Below are 19,997 nucleotides of genomic sequence, written 5' to 3'. Positions count from 1 at the left end.
TTTCCTAAGGTCACACTCGTCACGTACTTCACTTTTATGTCATAATCATTTCTGAGAGGTAAAGAAATTGCATGACAACATGCAGAGCTAGTGGCGTCAAAATTAACACACATACTTTACGTGACTCAAAAGCCGAACGAGTTACTTTCCGTCGTTGTTTTAGATGTGCAAGTGCCAGTCAAACTCGCAGTGTCGGCACTCTGCCGACCATTTCGCTACTTAACACCGGTCTTGTTGTGTGTTTCAAGCTCAAGAGCATGTCCAAGCAAAAAATGGTCAACAGCAACATTCAGACGGTTTCGTACTGCTCAATTGCTACATTAAAACGGTATGTTTCTTTTTCAGAACTGGAAAACACGAGCGTGACGGCATTAAAACCTGTAATCTTCAGATCCGAAGTCCGACGCCTTATCCATTACGCCACACGGTCAATGACGACCAACTATAACATGTATACGACTCATCTCGAAACGCTCACACCTCTGAGGATTTGTGTTTTTTTTTTCTACACAGCCGTTGCCCCTTGCTCTTTCCCACCCATTCGTTACATTCAACCTCTTACGAGACCGACCAAATATAGACTGAGAAACAAGACCTCACACTTTGTGCATTCGGAATCGAAGGCAGGGCCTCCCTCCCCGCTTTTGCTACGATGGCCATTTGCTTCTTCTGCAGAGGCGGCGGCGGCGGCAGCAGCGGCGGCGGCGGCGTTGACGACGACGACAACGACCGCGAGAGGCTCTGAGATATGTGAGAAATACATCTATAAAATGTAATTCAGACTGCCTTGTCCCACCTTATGCTGTACCGCTTTCGCAAATGCTTTATCTGCGCCATTCGCCTTAATCACATCTCAGAGTAATTCTTAAAAAAACGCCTGTCGCTAATTGTTCGTCATCACAGATACTGTTTGCTATACGGCCACGACGCGCAACTAATTTCCAAAATTCATCCTTCTCCTGTGAGGATGGATCTAACGACGCCTGGTTTATTAGAGCAAAGCTCAAACACTGAGCTAAAGAGGCGCGTCCTTGCTGTACTCTTCGCTACTTCGACCTTACGGTCGTCTGCATCATCAGACTTCAGCTGACAACACTTCATATTACCGGCTAATATTTGCAGCTATGGCGACCCATTACTGCTTGGCTACACATCTGACACGTAACCGATGTGCTCTCCAAACAACAACACTTGCATTTCAGAACATGTCTTTCACACATGTCTACAAAATCACCTTCACTTTCAAATACAGTTTCCTTGCGACTGACAGAGACGTAGGCAAAGTCTAAAGTTGCTATTTCCATTACATCTCGTTAATCAGAAAAACGGTGATTTACATCTGCAGCGGAACAAAACTCTGTTCCGCCCAGCGTGCGGCTCGAACCCACGACCATGGGATTTAGAGTCTGACTCTCTACCGACTGAGCTAGCCGGCTACCTCGGTGAATACCTGTCGGGTAGCGCGTCACACAGTACTCGTTTGGGTTGTGTGGTCCCATACAGAATCTCTCCATGCCGCCTAATGTTTTCCTAAGGTCACACTCGTCACGTACTTCACTTTTATGTCATAATCATTTCTGAGAGGTAAAGAAATTGCATGACAACATGCAGAGCTAGTGGCGTCAAAATTAACACACATACTTTACGTGACTCAAAAGCCGAACGAGTTACTTTCCGACGTTGTTTTAGATGTGCAAGTGCCAGTCAAACTCGCAGTGTCGGCACTCTGCCGACCATTTCGCTACTTAACACCGGTCTTGTTGTGTGTTTCAAGCTCAAGAGCATGTCCAAGCAAAAAATGGTCAACAGCAACATTCAGACGGTTTCGTACTGCTCGATTGCTACATTAAAACGGTATGTTTCTTTTTCAGAACTGGAAAAACACGAGAGTGACAGAATTAAAACCTGTAATCTTCAGATCCGAAGTCCGACGCGTTATCCATTACGCCACACGGTCACTGACGACCAACTATAACATGTATACGACTCATCTCGAAACTCTCACACCCCTGAGGATTTGTGTTTTCGTTCTACACAGCCGTTGCCCCTTGCTCTTTCCCACCCATTCGTTACATTCAACCTCTTACGAGACCGACCAAATATAGACTGAGAAACAAGACCTCACACTTTGTGCATTCGGAAACGAAGGCAGGGCCTCCCTCGCCGCTTTTGCTACGATGGCCATTTGCTACTTCTGCAGAAGCGCCGCCGACGACGACGACGACGACGACGACGACGACGACCGCTAGAGGCTCTGAGATATGTGAGAAATACATCTATAAAATGTAATTCAGACTGCCTCGTCCCACCTTATGCTGTACCGCTTTGGCAAATGCTTTATCTGCGCCATTCGCCTTAATCACATCTCAGAGTAATTCTTAAAAAAACGCCTGTCGCTAATTGTTCGTCATCACAGATACTGTTTACTATACGGCCACGACGCGCAACTGATTTCCAAAATTCATCTTTCTCCCGTGAGGATGGATCTTACGACGCGTGGTTTATTAGAGCAGAGCTCTATCACTGAGCTAAAGAGGCGCGGTCTAGCGGTACTCTTGGATACTTCGTCCTTACGGTCGTCTGCATCATCAGACTTCAGCTGACAACACTTCATATTACCGGCTAATATTTGCAGCTATGGCGACCCATTACTGCTTGGCTACACATCTGACACGTAACCGATGTGCTCTCCAAACAACAATACTTGCATTTCAGAACATGTCTTTCACACATGTCTACAAAATCACCTTCACCTTCAAATACAGATTCCTTGCGACTGACAGAGACGTAGGCAAAGTCTAAAGTTGCTATTTCCATTACATCTCGTTAATCAGAAAAATGGTAATTTACATCTGCAGCGGAACAATATTCCGTTCCGTGCAGCGTGTGGCTTGAACCCACGACCCTGGGATTAAGAGTCTGACGCTATACCGACTGAGCTAGCCGGCTACTTCGGTGAATACCTGCCGGGTAGCACGTCACACAGTACTCGTTTGGGTTGGGTGGTCCCATACAGAATCTCTCCATGCTGCCTAATGCTTTCCTAACTTCACACTCGTCACGTACTTCAGTTTTATGTCATAATCATTTCTGAGAGGTAAGACATTGCATGACAACATGCAGAGCTAGTGGCGTCAAAATTAACACACATACTTTACGTGACTCAAAAGCCGAACGAGTTACTTTCCGACGTTGTTTTAGATGTGCAAGTGCCAGTCAAACTCGCGGTGTCGGGACTCTGCCGACCATTTCGCTACTTAACACCGATCTTGTTGTGTGTTTCAAGCTCAAGAGCATGTCCAAGCAAAAAATGGCCAACAGCAACATTCAGACGGTTTCGTACTGCTCAATTGCTACATTAAACCGGTATGTTTCTTTTTCAGAACTGGAAAAACACGAGCGTGACGGCATTAAAACCTGTAATCTTCAGATCCGAAGTCCGACGCCTTATCCATTACGCCACACTGTCAATGACGACCAACTATAACATGTATACGACTCATCTCGAAACGCTCACACCTCTGAGGATTTGTGTTTTCGTTCTACACAGCCGTTGCCCCTTGCTCTTTCCCACCCATTCGTTACATTCAACCTCTTACGAGACCGACCAAACATAGACTGAGAAACAAGACCTCACACTTTGTGCATTCGGAATCGAAGGCAGGGCCTCCCTCGCCGCTTTTGCTACGATGGCCATTTTCTACTTCTGCAGAAGCGGCGGCGGCGGCGACGACGATGACGACGACGACGACGACGACGAAGACGACGAAGACCGCGAGAGGCTCTGAGATATGTGAGAAATACATCTATAAAATGTAATTCAGACTGCCTTGTCCCACCTTATGCTGTACCGCTTTCGCAAATGCTTTATCTGCGCCATTCGCCTTAATCACATCTCAGAGTAATTCTTAAAAAAACGCCTGTCGCTAATTGTTCGTCATCACAGATACGGTTTGCTATACGGCCACGACGCGCAACTGATTTCCAAAATTCATCCTTCTCCTGTGAGGATGGATCTAACGACGCCTGGTTTATTAGAGTAAAGCTCAACCACTGAGCTAAAGAGGCGCGTCCTTGCTGTACTCTTGGCTACTTCGACCTTACGGTCGTCTGCATCATCAGACTTCAGCTGACAACACTTCATATTACCGGCTAATATTTGCAGCTATGGCGACCCATTACTGCTTGGCTACACATCTGACACGTAACCGATGTGCTCTCCAAACAACAATACTTGCATTTCAGAACATGTCCTTCACACATGTCTACAAAATCACCTTCACCTTCAAATACAGATTCCTTGCGACTGACAGAGACGTAGGCAAAGTCTAAAGTTGCTATTTCCATTACATCTCGTTAATCAGAAAAATGGTAATTTACATCTGCAGCGGAACAATATTCCGTTCCGTGCAGCGTGTGGGTCGAACCCACGACCCTGGGATTAAGAGTCTGACGCTATACCGACTGAGCTAGCCGGCTACTTCGGTGAATACTTGCCGGGTAGCACGTCACACAGTACTCGTTTGGGTTGGGTGGTCCCATACAGAATCTCTCCATGCTGCCTAATGCTTTCCTAACTTCACACTCGTCACGTACTTCACTTTTATGTCATAATCATTTCTGAGAGGTAAGACATTGCATGACAACATGCAGAGCTAGTGGCGTCAAAATTAACACACATACTTTACGTGACTCTAAAGCCGAACGAGTTACTTTCCGACGTTGTTTTAGATGTGCAAGTGCCAGTCAAACTCGCGGTGTCGGGACTCTGCCGACCATTTCGCTACTTAACACCGATCTTGTTGTGTGTTTCAAGCTCAAGAGCATGTCCAAGCAAAAAATGGCCAACAGCAACATTCAGACGGTTTCGTACTGCTCAATTGCTACATTAAACCGGTATGTTTCTTTTTCAGAACTGGAAAAACACGAGCGTGACGGCATTAAAACCTGTAATCTTCAGATCCGAGGTCCGACGCCTTATCCATTAGGCCACACGGTCAATGACGACCAACTGTAACATGTATACGACTCATCTCGAAACGCTCACACCTCTGAGGATTTGTGTTTTCGTTCTACACAGCCGTTGCCCCTTGCTCTTTCCCACCCATTCGTTACATTCAACCTCTTACGAGACCGACCAAATATAGACTGAGAAACAAGACCTCACACTTTGTGCATTCGGAATCGAAGGCAGGGCCTCCCTCGCCGCTTTTGCTACGATGGCCATTTGCTACTTCTGCAGAAGCGGCGGCGGCGGCGACGACGACGACGACGACGACGACGACGACGAATACGACGACGACCGCGAGAGGCTCTGAGATATGTGAGAAATACATCTATAAAATGTAATTCAGACTGCCTTGTCCCACCTTATGCTGTACCGCTTTCGCAAATGCTTTATCTGCGCCATTCGCCTTAATCACATCTCAGAGTAATTCTTAAAAAAACGCCTGTCGCTAATTGTTCGTCATCACAGATACGGTTTGCTATACGGCCACGACGCGCAACTGATTTCCAAAATTCATCCTTCTCCTGTGAGGATGGATCTAACGACGCCTGGTTTATTAGAGTAAAGCTCAACCACTGAGCTAAAGAGGCGCGTCCTTGCTGTACTCTTGGCTACTTCGACCTTACGGTCGTCTGCATCATCAGACTTCAGCTGACAACACTTCATATTACCGGCTAATATTTGCAGCTATGGCGACCCATTACTGCTTGGCTACACATCTGACACGTAACCGACGTGCTCTCCAAACAACAACCCTTACATTTCAGAACATGTCTTTCACACATGTCTACAAAATCACCTTCACCTTCAAATACAGATTCCTTGCGACTGACAGAGACGTAGGCAAAGTCTAAAGTTGCTATTTCCATTACATCTCGTTAATCAGAAAAACGGCGATTTACATCTGCAGCGGAACAAAACTCTGTTCCGCCCAGCGTGTGGCTCGAACCCACGACCACGGGATTTAGAGTCTGACGCTCTACCGACTGAGCTAGCCGGCTACCTCGGCGAATACCTGCCGGGTAGCACGTCACACAGTACTCGTTTGGGTTGGGTGGTCCCATACAGAATCTCTCCATGCTGCCTAATGTTTTCCTAACGTCACACTCGTCACGTACTTCACTTTTATGTCATAATCATTTCTGAGAGGTAAAGAAATTGCATGACAACATGCAGAGCTAGTGGCGTCAAAATTAACACACATACTTTATGTGTCTCAAAAGCCGAACGAGTTACTTTCCGACGTTGTTTTAGATGTGCAAGTGCCAGTCAAAACTCGCGGTGTCGGCACTCTGTCGACCATTTCGCTACTTAACACCGGTCTTGTTGTGTGTTTCAAGCTCAAGAGCATCTCCAAGCAAAAAATGGTCAACAGCAACATTCAGACAGTTTCGTTCTGCAAAATTGCTACATTAAAACGGTATGTTTCTTTTTCAGAACTGGGAAAACACGAGCATGACAGCATTAAAACCTGTAATCTTCAGATCCGAATTCCGACGCCTTATCCATTACGCCACACGGTCAATGACGACCAACTATAACATGTATACGACTCATCTCGAAACGCTCACACCTCTGAGGATTTGTGTTTTCGTTCTACACAGCCGTTGCCCCTTGCTCTTTCCCACCCATTCGTTACATTCAACCTCTTACGAGTCCGACCAAATATAGACTGAGAAACAAGACCTCACACTTTGTGCATTCGGAATCGAAGGCAGGGCCTCCCTCACCGCTTTTGCTACGATGGCCATTTGCTACTTCTGCAGAAGCGGCGGCGGCGGCGACGACGACGACGACGACGACGAAGACGACGACGACCGCGAGAGGCTCTGAGATATGTGAGAAATACATCTATAAAATGTAATTCAGACTGCCTTGTCCCACCTTATGCTGTACCGCTTTGACAAATGCTTTATCTGCGCCATTCGCCTTAATCACATCTGAGAGTAATTCTTAAAAAAACGCCTGTCGCTAATTGTTCGTCATCACAGATACGGTTGGCTATACGGCCACGACGCGCAACTGATTTCCAAAATTCATCCTTCTCCTGTGAGGATGGATCTAACGACGCCTGGTTTATTAGAGCAAAGCTCAACCACTGAGCTCAAGAGGCGCGTCCTTGCTGTACTCTTGGCTACTTCGACCTTACGGTCGTCTGCATCATCAGACTTCAGCTGACAACACTTCATATTACCGGCTAATATTTGCAGCTATGGCGACCCATTACTGCTTGGCTACACATCTGACACGTAACCGATGTGCTCTCCAAACAACAACACTTGCATTTCAGAACATGTCTTTCACACATGTGTACAAAATCACCTTCACCTTCAAATACAGTTTCCTTGCGACTGACAGAGACGTAGGCAAAGTTTAAAGTTGCTATTTCCATTACATCTCGTTAATCAGAAAAAAGGTAATTTACATCTGCAGCGGAACAAAATTCCATTCCGCCCAGCGTGTGGCTCGAACCCACGACCCTCGGATTAAGAGTCTGACGCTCTACCATTTGCTTCTTCTGCAGAAGCGGCGGCGGCGGCGGCGGCGGCGTTGACGACGACGACAACGACCGCGAGAGGCTCTGAGATATGTGAGAATTACATCTATAAAATGTAATTCAGACTGCCTTGTCCCACCTTATGCTGTACCGCTTTGGCAAATGCTTTATCTGTGCCATTCGCCTTAATCACATCTCAGAGTAATTCTTAAAAAAACGCCTGTCGCTAATTGTTCGTCATCACAGATACTGTTTGCTATACGGCCACGACGCGCAACTGATTTCCAAAATTCATCCTTCTCCTGTGAGGATGGATCTAACGACGCCTGGTTTATTAGAGCAAAGCTCAAACACTGAGCTAAAGAGGCGCGTCCTTGCTGTACTCTTGGCTACTTCGACCTTACGGTCGTCTGCATCATCAGACTTCAGCTGACAACACTTCATATTACCGGATAATATTTGCAGCTATGGCGACCCATTACTGCTTGGCTACACATCTGACATGTAACCGATGTGCTCTCCAAACAACAACACTTGCATTTCATAACATGTCTTTCACACATGTCTACAAAATCACCTTCACCTTCAAATACAGTTTCCTTGCGACTGACAGAGATGTAGGCAAAGTCTAAAGTTGCTATTTCCATTACATCTCGTTAATCAGAAAAACGGCGATTTACATCTGCAGCGGAACAAAACTCTGTTCCGCCCAGCGTGTGGCTCGAACCCACGACCATGGGATTTAGAGTCTGACGCTCTACCGACTGAGCTAGCCGGCTACCTCGGTGAATACCTGCCGGGTAGCACGTCACACAGTACTCGTTTGGGTTGGGTGGTCCCATACAGAATCTCTCCATGCTGCCTAATGTTTTCCTAACGTCACACTCGTCACGTACTTCACTTTTATCTCATAATCATTTCTGAGAGGTAAAGAAATTGCATGACAACATGCAGAGCTAGTGGCGTCAAAATTAACACACATACTTTATGTGTCTCAAAAGCCGAACGAGTTACTTTCCGACGTAGTTTTAGATGTGCAAGTGCCAGTCAAAACTCGCGGTGTCGGCACTCTGCCGACCATTTCGCTAGTTACCACATGTCTTGTTGTGTGTGTTTCAAGCTCAAGAGCATCTCCAAGCAAAAAATGGTCAACAGCAACATTCAGACGGTTTCGTACTGCTCAATTGCTACATTAAAACGGTATGTTTCTTTTTCAGAACTGGAAAAAATACGAGCGTGACAGCATTAAAACCTCTAATCTGCAGATCCGAAGCCCGACGACTTATCCATTAGGCCACACGGTCACTGACAACCAACTATAACATGTATACGACGGTCACTGACGACCAACTATAACATGTATACCACTCATCTCGAAACGCTCACACCCCTGAGGATTTGTGTTTTCGTTCTACACAGCCGCTGCCCCTTGCTCTTTCCCACCCATTCGTTACATTAAATTTCTTACGAGACCGACCAAATATAGACTGAGAAACGAGACCACACACTTTGTGCATTCGGAATTGAAGGCAGGGCGTCCCTCGCCGCATTTGCTACGATGGCCATTTGCTACTTCTGCAGAAGCGGCGGCGGCGACGACGACGACGACGACGACGACGACGACCGCGAGAGGCTCTGAGTTATGTGAGAAATACATCTATAAAATGTACTTCAGACTGTCTCGCCCCACCTTATGCTGTACCGCTTTGGCAAATGCTTTATCTGCGCCATTCGCCTTAATCACATCTGAGAGTAATTCTTAAAAAAACGCCGGTCGCTAATTGTTCGTCATCACAGATACTGTTTGCTATACGGCCACGACGCGCAACTGATTTCCAAAATTCATATTTCTCCTGTGAGGATGGAACTTACGACGCCTGGTTTATTAGAGCAGTGCTGTACCACTGAGCTAAAGAGACGCGGCCTAGCGGTACACTTGCATACTTCGTCCTTACGGTCGTCTGCACCATCAGACTTCAGCTGACAACACTTCATATTACCGGCAAATATTTGCAGCTATGGGGACCCATTGCTGCTTAGCAACACATCTGACACGTAACCGATGTGCTCTCCAAACAACAACACTTGCATTTCAGAGCATGTCTTTCACACATGTCTACAAAATCACCTTCACCTTCAAATACAGTTTCCTTGCGACTGACAGAGACGTAGGCAAAGTTTAAAGTTGCTATTTCCATTACATCTCGTTAATCAGAAAAACGGTACTTTACATCAGCAGCGGAACAAAATTCCGTTCCGCCCAGCGTGTGGCTGGAAGCCACAACCCTGAGATTAAGAGTCTGACGCTCTACCGACTGAGCTAGCCGGCTCCCTCGGTGAATACCTGCCGGGTAGCACGTCACACAGTACTCGTTTGGGTTGGGTGGTCCCATACAGAATCTCTCCATGCTGCCTAATGTTTTCCTAACGACACACTCGTCACGTACTTCACTTTTATGTCATAATCATTTCTGAGAGGTAAAGAAACTGCATGACAACATGCAGAGCTAGTGGCGTCAAAATTAACACACATACTTTACGTGACTCAAAAGCCGAACGAGTTACTTTCCGACGTTGTTTTAGATGTGCAAGTGCCAGTCAAACTCGCGGTGTCGGGACTCTGCCGACCATTTCGCTACTTAACACCGATCTTGTTGTGTGTTTCAAGCTCAAGAGCATGTCCAAGCAAAAAATGGCCAACAGCAACATTCAGACGGTTTCGTACTGCTCAATTGCTACATTAAACCGGTATGTTTCTTTTTCAGAACTGGAAAAACACGAGCGTGACGGCATTAAAACCTGTAATCTTCAGATCCGAAGTCCGACGCCTTATCCATTACGCCACACTGTCAATGACGACCAACTATAACATGTATACGACTCATCTCGAAACGCTCACACCTCTGAGGATTTGTGTTTTCGTTCTACACAGCCGTTGCCCCTTGCTCTTTCCCACCCATTCGTTACATTCAACCTCTTACGAGACCGACCAAACATAGACTGAGAAACAAGACCTCACACTTTGTGCATTCGGAATCGAAGGCAGGGCCTCCCTCGCCGCTTTTGCTACGATGGCCATTTGCTACTTCTGCAGAAGCGGCGGCGGCGGCGACGACGATGACGACGACGACGACGACGACGAAGACGACGAAGACCGCGAGAGGCTCTGAGATATGTGAGAAATACATCTATAAAATGTAATTCAGACTGCCTTGTCCCACCTTATGCTGTACCGCTTTCGCAAATGCTTTATCTGCGCCATTCGCCTTAATCACATCTCAGAGTAATTCTTAAAAAAACGCCTGTCGCTAATTGTTCGTCATCACAGATACGGTTTGCTATACGGCCACGACGCGCAACTGATTTCCAAAATTCATCCTTCTCCTGTGAGGATGGATCTAACGACGCCTGGTTTATTAGAGTAAAGCTCAACCACTGAGCTAAAGAGGCGCGTCCTTGCTGTACTCTTGGCTACTTCGACCTTACGGTCGTCTGCATCATCAGACTTCAGCTGACAACACTTCATATTACCGGCTAATATTTGCAGCTATGGCGACCCATTACTGCTTGGCTACACATCTGACACGTAACCGATGTGCTCTCCAAACAACAATACTTGCATTTCAGAACATGTCCTTCACACATGTCTACAAAATCACCTTCACCTTCAAATACAGATTCCTTGCGACTGACAGAGACGTAGGCAAAGTCTAAAGTTGCTATTTCCATTACATCTCGTTAATCAGAAAAATGGTAATTTACATCTGCAGCGGAACAATATTCCGTTCCGTGCAGCGTGTGGGTCGAACCCACGACCCTGGGATTAAGAGTCTGACGCTATACCGACTGAGCTAGCCGGCTACTTCGGTGAATACTTGCCGGGTAGCACGTCACACAGTACTCGTTTGGGTTGGGTGGTCCCATACAGAATCTCTCCATGCTGCCTAATGCTTTCCTAACTTCACACTCGTCACGTACTTCACTTTTATGTCATAATCATTTCTGAGAGGTAAGACATTGCATGACAACATGCAGAGCTAGTGGCGTCAAAATTAACACACATACTTTACGTGACTCTAAAGCCGAACGAGTTACTTTCCGACGTTGTTTTAGATGTGCAAGTGCCAGTCAAACTCGCGGTGTCGGGACTCTGCCGACCATTTCGCTACTTAACACCGATCTTGTTGTGTGTTTCAAGCTCAAGAGCATGTCCAAGCAAAAAATGGCCAACAGCAACATTCAGACGGTTTCGTACTGCTCAATTGCTACATTAAACCGGTATGTTTCTTTTTCAGAACTGGAAAAACACGAGCGTGACGGCATTAAAACCTGTAATCTTCAGATCCGAGGTCCGACGCCTTATCCATTAGGCCACACGGTCAATGACGACCAACTGTAACATGTATACGACTCATCTCGAAACGCTCACACCTCTGAGGATTTGTGTTTTCGTTCTACACAGCCGTTGCCCCTTGCTCTTTCCCACCCATTCGTTACATTCAACCTCTTACGAGACCGACCAAATATAGACTGAGAAACAAGACCTCACACTTTGTGCATTCGGAATCGAAGGCAGGGCCTCCCTCGCCGCTTTTGCTACGATGGCCATTTGCTACTTCTGCAGAAGCGGCGGCGGCGGCGACGACGACGACGACGACGACGACGACGACGAAGACGACGACGACCGCGAGAGGCTCTGAGATATGTGAGAAATACATCTATAAAATGTAATTCAGACTGCCTTGTCCCACCTTATGCTGTACCGCTTTCGCAAATGCTTTATCTGCGCCATTCGCCTTAATCACATCTCAGAGTAATTCTTAAAAAAACGCCTGTCGCTAATTGTTCGTCATCACAGATACGGTTTGCTATACGGCCACGACGCGCAACTGATTTCCAAAATTCATCCTTCTCCTGTGAGGATGGATCTAACGACGCCTGGTTTATTAGAGTAAAGCTCAACCACTGAGCTAAAGAGGCGCGTCCTTGCTGTACTCTTGGCTACTTCGACCTTACGGTCGTCTGCATCATCAGACTTCAGCTGACAACACTTCATATTACCGGCTAATATTTGCAGCTATGGCGACCCATTACTGCTTGGCTACACATCTGACACGTAACCGACGTGCTCTCCTAACAACAACCCTTACATTTCAGAACATGTCTTTCACACATGTCTACAAAATCACCTTCACCTTCAAATACAGATTCCTTGCGACTGACAGAGACGTAGGCAAAGTCTAAAGTTGCTATTTCCATTACATCTCGTTAATCAGAAAAACGGCGATTTACATCTGCAGCGGAACAAAACTCTGTTCCGCCCAGCGTGTGGCTCGAACCCACGACCACGGGATTTAGAGTCTGACGCTCTACCGACTGAGCTAGCCGGCTACCTCGGCGAATACCTGCCGGGTAGCACGTCACACAGTACTCGTTTGGGTTGGGTGGTCCCATACAGAATCTCTCCATGCTGCCTAATGTTTTCCTAACGTCACACTCGTCACGTACTTCACTTTTATGTCATAATCATTTCTGAGAGGTAAAGAAATTGCATGACAACATGCAGAGCTAGTGGCGTCAAAATTAACACACATACTTTATGTGTCTCAAAAGCCGAACGAGTTACTTTCCGACGTTGTTTTAGATGTGCAAGTGCCAGTCAAAACTCGCGGTGTCGGCACTCTGTCGACCATTTCGCTACTTAACACCGGTCTTGTTGTGTGTTTCAAGCTCAAGAGCATCTCCAAGCAAAAAATGGTCAACAGCAACATTCAGACAGTTTCGTTCTGCAAAATTGCTACATTAAAACGGTATGTTTCTTTTTCAGAACTGGGAAAACACGAGCATGACAGCATTAAAACCTGTAATCTTCAGATCCGAATTCCGACGCCTTATCCATTACGCCACACGGTCAATGACGACCAACTATAACATGTATACGACTCATCTCGAAACGCTCACACCTCTGAGGATTTGTGTTTTCGTTCTACACAGCCGTTGCCCCTTGCTCTTTCCCACCCATTCGTTACATTCAACCTCTTACGAGTCCGACCAAATATAGACTGAGAAACAAGACCTCACACTTTGTGCATTCGGAATCGAAGGCAGGGCCTCCCTCACCGCTTTTGCTACGATGGCCATTTGCTACTTCTGCAGAAGCGGCGGCGGCGGCGACGACGACGACGACGACGACGAAGACGACGACGACCGCGAGAGGCTCTGAGATATGTGAGAAATACATCTATAAAATGTAATTCAGACTGCCTTGTCCCACCTTATGCTGTACCGCTTTGACAAATGCTTTATCTGCGCCATTCGCCTTAATCACATCTGAGAGTAATTCTTAAAAAAACGCCTGTCGCTAATTGTTCGTCATCACAGATACGGTTGGCTATACGGCCACGACGCGCAACTGATTTCCAAAATTCATCCTTCTCCTGTGAGAATGGATCTAACGACGCCTGGTTTATTAGAGCAAAGCTCAACCACTGAGCTCAAGAGGCGCGTCCTTGCTGTACTCTTGGCTACTTCGACCTTACGGTCGTCTGCATCATCAGACTTCAGCTGACAACACTTCATATTACCGGCTAATATTTGCAGCTATGGCGACCCATTACTGCTTGGCTACACATCTGACACGTAACCGATGTGCTCTCCAAACAACAACACTTGCATTTCAGAACATGTCTTTCACACATGTGTACAAAATCACCTTCACCTTCAAATACAGTTTCCTTGCGACTGACAGAGACGTAGGCAAAGTTTAAAGTTGCTATTTCCATTACATCTCGTTAATCAGAAAAAAGGTAATTTACATCTGCAGCGGAACAAAATTCCATTCCGCCCAGCGTGTGGCTCGAACCCACGACCCTCGGATTAAGAGTCTGACGCTCTACCATTTGCTTCTTCTGCAGAAGCGGCGGCGGCGGCGGCGGCGGCGTTGACGACGACGACAACGACCGCGAGAGGCTCTGAGATATGTGAGAATTACATCTATAAAATGTAATTCAGACTGCCTTGTCCCACCTTATGCTGTACCGCTTTGGCAAATGCTTTATCTGTGCCATTCGCCTTAATCACATCTGAGAGTAATTCTTAAAAAAACGCCTGTCGCTAATTGTTCGTCATCACAGATACTGTTTGCTATACGGCCACGACGCGCAACTGATTTCCAAAATTCATCCTTCTCCTGTGAGGATGGATCTAACGACGCCTGGTTTATTAGAGCAAAGCTCAAACACTGAGCTAAAGAGGCGCGTCCTTGCTGTACTCTTGGCTACTTCGACCTTACGGTCGTCTGCATCATCAGACTTCAGCTGACAACACTTCATATTACCGGCTAATATTTGCAGCTATGGCGACCCATTACTGCTTGGCTACACATCTGACATGTAACCGATGTGCTCTCCAAACAACAACACTTGCATTTCATAACATGTCTTTCACACATGTCTACAAAATCACCTTCACCTTCAAATACAGTTTCCTTGCGACTGACAGAGATGTAGGCAAAGTCTAAAGTTGCTATTTCCATTACATCTCGTTAATCAGAAAAACGGCGATTTACATCTGCAGCGGAACAAAACTCTGTTCCGCCCAGCGTGTGGCTCGAACCCACGACCATGGGATTTAGAGTCTGACGCTCTACCGACTGAGCTAGCCGGCTACCTCGGTGAATACCTGCCGGGTAGCACGTCACACAGTACTCGTTTGGGTTGGGTGGTCCCATACAGAATCTCTCCATGCTGCCTAATGTTTTCCTAACGTCACACTCGTCACGTACTTCACTTTTATGTCATAATCATTTCTGAGAGGTAAAGAAATTGCATGACAACATGCAGAGCTAGTGGCGTCAAAATTAACACACATACTTTATGTGTCTCAAAAGCCGAACGAGTTACTTTCCGACGTAGTTTTAGATGTGCAAGTGCCAGTCAAAACTCGCGGTGTCGGCACTCTGCCGACCATTTCGCTAGTTACCACATGTCTTGTTGTGTGTGTTTCAAGCTCAAGAGCATCTCCAAGCAAAAAATGGTCAACAGCAACATTCAGACGGTTTCGTACTGCTCAATTGCTACATTAAAACGGTATGTTTCTTTTTCAGAACTGGAAAAAATACGAGCGTGACAGCATTAAAACCTCTAATCTGCAGATCCGAAGCCCGACGACTTATCCATTAGGCCACACGGTCACTGACAACCAACTATAACATGTATACGACGGTCACTGACGACCAACTATAACATGTATACCACTCATCTCGAAACGCTCACACCCCTGAGGATTTGTGTTTTCGTTCTACACAGCCGCTGCCCCTTGCTCTTTCCCACCCATTCGTTACATTAAATTTCTTACGAGACCGACCAAATATAGACTGAGAAACGAGACCACACACTTTGTGCATTCGGAATTGAAGGCAGGGCGTCCCTCGCCGCATTTGCTACGATGGCCATTTGCTACTTCTGCAGAAGCGGCGGCGGCGACGACGACGACGACGACGACGACGACGACCGCGAGAGGCTCTGAGTTATGTGAGAAATACATCTATAAAATGTACTTCAGACTGTCTCGCCCCACCTTATGCTGTACCGCTTTGGCAAATGCTTTATCTGCGCCATTCGCCTTAATCACATCTGAGAGTAATTCTTAAAAAAACGCCGGTCGCTAATTGTTCGTCATCACAGATACTGTTTGCTATACGGCCACGACGCGCAACTGATTTCCAAAATTCATATTTCTCCTGTGAGGATGGAACTTACGACGCCTGGTTTATTAGAGCAGTGCTGTACCACTGAGCTAAAGAGACGCGGCCTAGCGGTACACTTGCATACTTCGTCCTTACGGTCGTCTGCACCATCAGACTTCAGCTGACAACACTTCATATTACCGGCAAATATTTGCAGCTATGGGGACCCATTGCTGCTTAGCAACACATCTGACACGTAACCGATGTGCTCTCCAAACAACAACACTTGCATTTCAGAGCATGTCTTTCACACATGTCTACAAAATCACCTTCACCTTCAAATACAGTTTCCTTGCGACTGACAGAGACGTAGGCAAAGTTTAAAGTTGCTATTTCCATTACATCTCGTTAATCAGAAAAACGGTACTTTACATCAGCAGCGGAACAAAATTCCGTTCCGCCCAGCGTGTGGCTGGAAGCCACAACCCTGAGATTAAGAGTCTGACGCTCTACCGACTGAGCTAGCCGGCTCCCTCGGTGAATACCTGCCGGGTAGCACGTCACACAGTACTCGTTTGGGTTGGGTGGTCCCATACAGAATCTCTCCATGCTGCCTAATGTTTTCCTAACGACACACTCGTCACGTACTTCACTTTTATGTCATAATCATTTCTGAGAGGTAAAGAAACTGCATGACAACATGCAGAGCTAGTGGCGTCAAAATTAACACACGTTGTTTTAGATGTGCAAGTGCCAGTCAAAACTCGCGGTGTCGGCACTCTGCTGACCATTTCGCTAGTTAACACCGGCCTTGTTGTGTGTGTTTCAAGCTCAAGAATATCTCCAAGCAAAAAATGGTCAACAGCAACATTCAGACGGTTTCGTACTGCTCAATTGCTACATTAAAACGGTATGTTTCTTTTTCAGAACTGGAAAAACACGAGCGTGACAGCATTCGAAACTGTAATCTTCAGATCCGAAGTCCGACGCCTTATCCATTAGGCCACACGGTCACTGACGACTAACTATGTCATGTATACGACTCACCTCGAAACGCTCACACCCCTGAGGATTTGTGTTTTCGTTCTACACAGCCGCTGCCCCTTGCTCTTTCCCACCCATTCGTTACATTCAACCTCTTACGAGACCGACCAAATATAGACTGAGAAACAAGACCACACACTTTGTGCATTCGGAATCGAAGGCAGGGCGTCCCTCGCCGCATTTGCTACGACAGCCATTTGCTACTTCTGCAGAAGCGGCGACGACGACGACGACGACGACGACGACGACCGCGAGAGGCTCTGAGATATGTGAGAAATACATCTATAAAATGTAAATCAGACTGCCTCGTCCCACTTTATGCTGTACCGCTTTGGCAAATGCTTTATCTGTGCCATTCGCCTTAATCACATCTGAGAGTAATTCTTAAAAAAACGCCTGTCGCTAATTGTTCGTCATCACAGATACTGTTTGCTATACGGCCACGACGCGCAACTGATTTCCAAAATTCATCTTTCTCCTGTGAGCATGGAACTTACGATGCCTGGTTTATTAGAGCAGTGCTCTACCACTGAGCTAAAGAGGCGCGGCCTAGTGGTACTCTTGGGTACTTCGTCCTTACGGTCGTCTGCATCATCAGACTTCAGCTGACAACACTTCATATTACCGGCTAATATTTGCAGCTATGGCGACCCTTTACTGCTTGGCTACACATCTGACACGTAACCGATGTGCTCTCGAAACTACAACACTTGCATTTCAGAACATGTCTTCCACACATGTCTACAAAATCACCCTCACATTCAAATACAGTTTCCTTGTGACTGACAGAGACGTAGGCAAAGTTTAAAGTTGCTATTTCCATTACATCTCGTTAATCAGAAACACGGTAATTTACATCTGCAGCGGTACAAAATTCCGTTCCGCCCAGCGTGTGGCTCGAACCCACGACCCTAGGATTAAGAGTCTGACGCTCTACCGACCGAGCTAGCCGGCTACCTCGTTGAATACCTGCCGGATAGCACGTCACACAGTACTCGTTTGGTTGGGTGGTCCCATACAGAATCTCTCCATGCTGCCTATAGTTTTCCTAACGTCACATTCGTCACGTACTTCACTTTTATGTCATAATCATTTCTGAGAGGTAAAGAAATTGCATGACAGCATGCAGAGCTAGTGGCGTCAAAATTAACACACATACTTTATGTGACTCAAAAGCCGAACGAGTTACTTTCCGTCGTTGTTTTAGATGTGCAAGTGCCAGTCAAAACTCGCGGTGTCGGCACTCTGCTGACCATTTCGCTAGTTAACACCGGTCTTGTTGTGTGTGTTTCAAGCTCAAGAGCATTTCCAAGCAAAAAATGGTCAACAGCAACATTCAGACCGTTTCGTACTGCTCAATTGCTACATTAAAACGGTATGTTTCTTTTTCAGAACTGGAAAAAAAAACGAGCGTGACAACATTCGAAATTGTAATTATCAGATCCGAAGTCCGACGCCTTATCCATTAGGCCACACGGTCACTGACGACTAACTATGTCATGTATACGACTCACCTCGAAACGCTCACACCCCTGAGGATTTGTGTTTTCGTTCTACACAGCCGCTGCCCCTTGCTCTTTCCCACCCATTCGTTACATTCAACCTCATACGAGACCGACCAAATATAGACTGAGAAACAAGACCACACACTTTGTGCATTCGGAATCGAAGGCAGGGCGTCCCTCGCCGCATTTGCTACGATGGCCATTTGCTACTTCTGCAGAAGCGGCAACGGCAACGACGACGACGACGACGACGACGACGACCGCGAGAGGCTCTGAGTTATGTGAGAAATACATCTATAAAATGTAATTCATGCTGCCTCGTCCCACTTTATGCTGTACCGCTTTGGCAAATGCTTTATCTGCGCCATTCGCCTTAATCACATCTGAGAGTAATTCTTAAAAAAACGCCTGTCGCTAATTGTTCGTCATCACAGATACTGTTTGCTATACGGCCACGACGCGCAACTGATTTCCAAAATTCATCTTTCTCCTGTGAGCATGGAACTTCCGATGCCTGGTTTATTAGAGCAGTGCTCTACCACTGAGCTAAAGAGGCGCAGCCTAGTGGTACTCTTGGGTACTTCGTCCTTACGGTCGTCTGCATCATCAGACTTCAGCTGACAACACTTCATATTACCGGCTAATATTTGCAGCTATGGCGACCCTTTACTGCTTGGCTACACATCTGACACGTAACCGATGTGCTCTCGAAACTACAACACTTGCATTTCAGAACATGTCTTCCACACATGTCTACAAAATCACCCTCACATTCAAATACAGTTTCCTTGTGACTGACAGAGACGTAGGCAAAGTTTAAAGTTGCTATTTCCGTTACATCTCGTTAATCAGAAAAACGGTAATTTACATCTGCAGCGGAACAAAATTCCTTTCCGCCCAGCGTGTGGCTCGAACCCACGACCCTAGGATTAAGAGTCTGACGCTCTACCGACTGAGCTAGCCGGCTACTTCGGTGAATACCTGCCAGATAGCACGTCACACAGTACTCGTTTGGGTTGGGTGGTCCCATACGGAATCTCTCCATGCTGCCTAATGTTTTCCTAACGTCACAATCGTCACGTACTTCACTTTTATGTCATAATCATTTCTGAGAGGTAAAGAAATTGCATGACAGCATGCAGAGCTAGTGGCGTCAAAATTAACACACATACTTTATGTGACTCAAAAGCCGAACGAGTTACTTTCCGTCGTTGTTTTAGATGTGCAAGTGCCAGTCAAAACTCGCGGTGTCGGCAC

The 19,997-nt window shown here is 46.5% G+C and overlaps 1 non-coding gene across 1 annotated transcript; it reads right to left on the bottom strand.

Moving 5' to 3' along the window:
* Positions 1–19,634: 19,634 nt before the first annotated feature.
* On the bottom strand, positions 19,635–19,707 carry Trnak-cuu (transfer RNA lysine (anticodon CUU)). The gene has a single exon. It is a non-coding gene; the product is annotated as a tRNA-Lys (tRNA).
* Between the last annotated feature and the right edge of the window lie 290 nt (positions 19,708–19,997).

Source organism: Schistocerca gregaria, chromosome 6 (assembly GCF_023897955.1).
Source record: "Schistocerca gregaria isolate iqSchGreg1 chromosome 6, iqSchGreg1.2, whole genome shotgun sequence".
NCBI lineage: Eukaryota > Metazoa > Arthropoda > Insecta > Orthoptera > Acrididae > Schistocerca > Schistocerca gregaria.
This window is presented reverse-complemented; position numbering and strand designations above follow the sequence as displayed.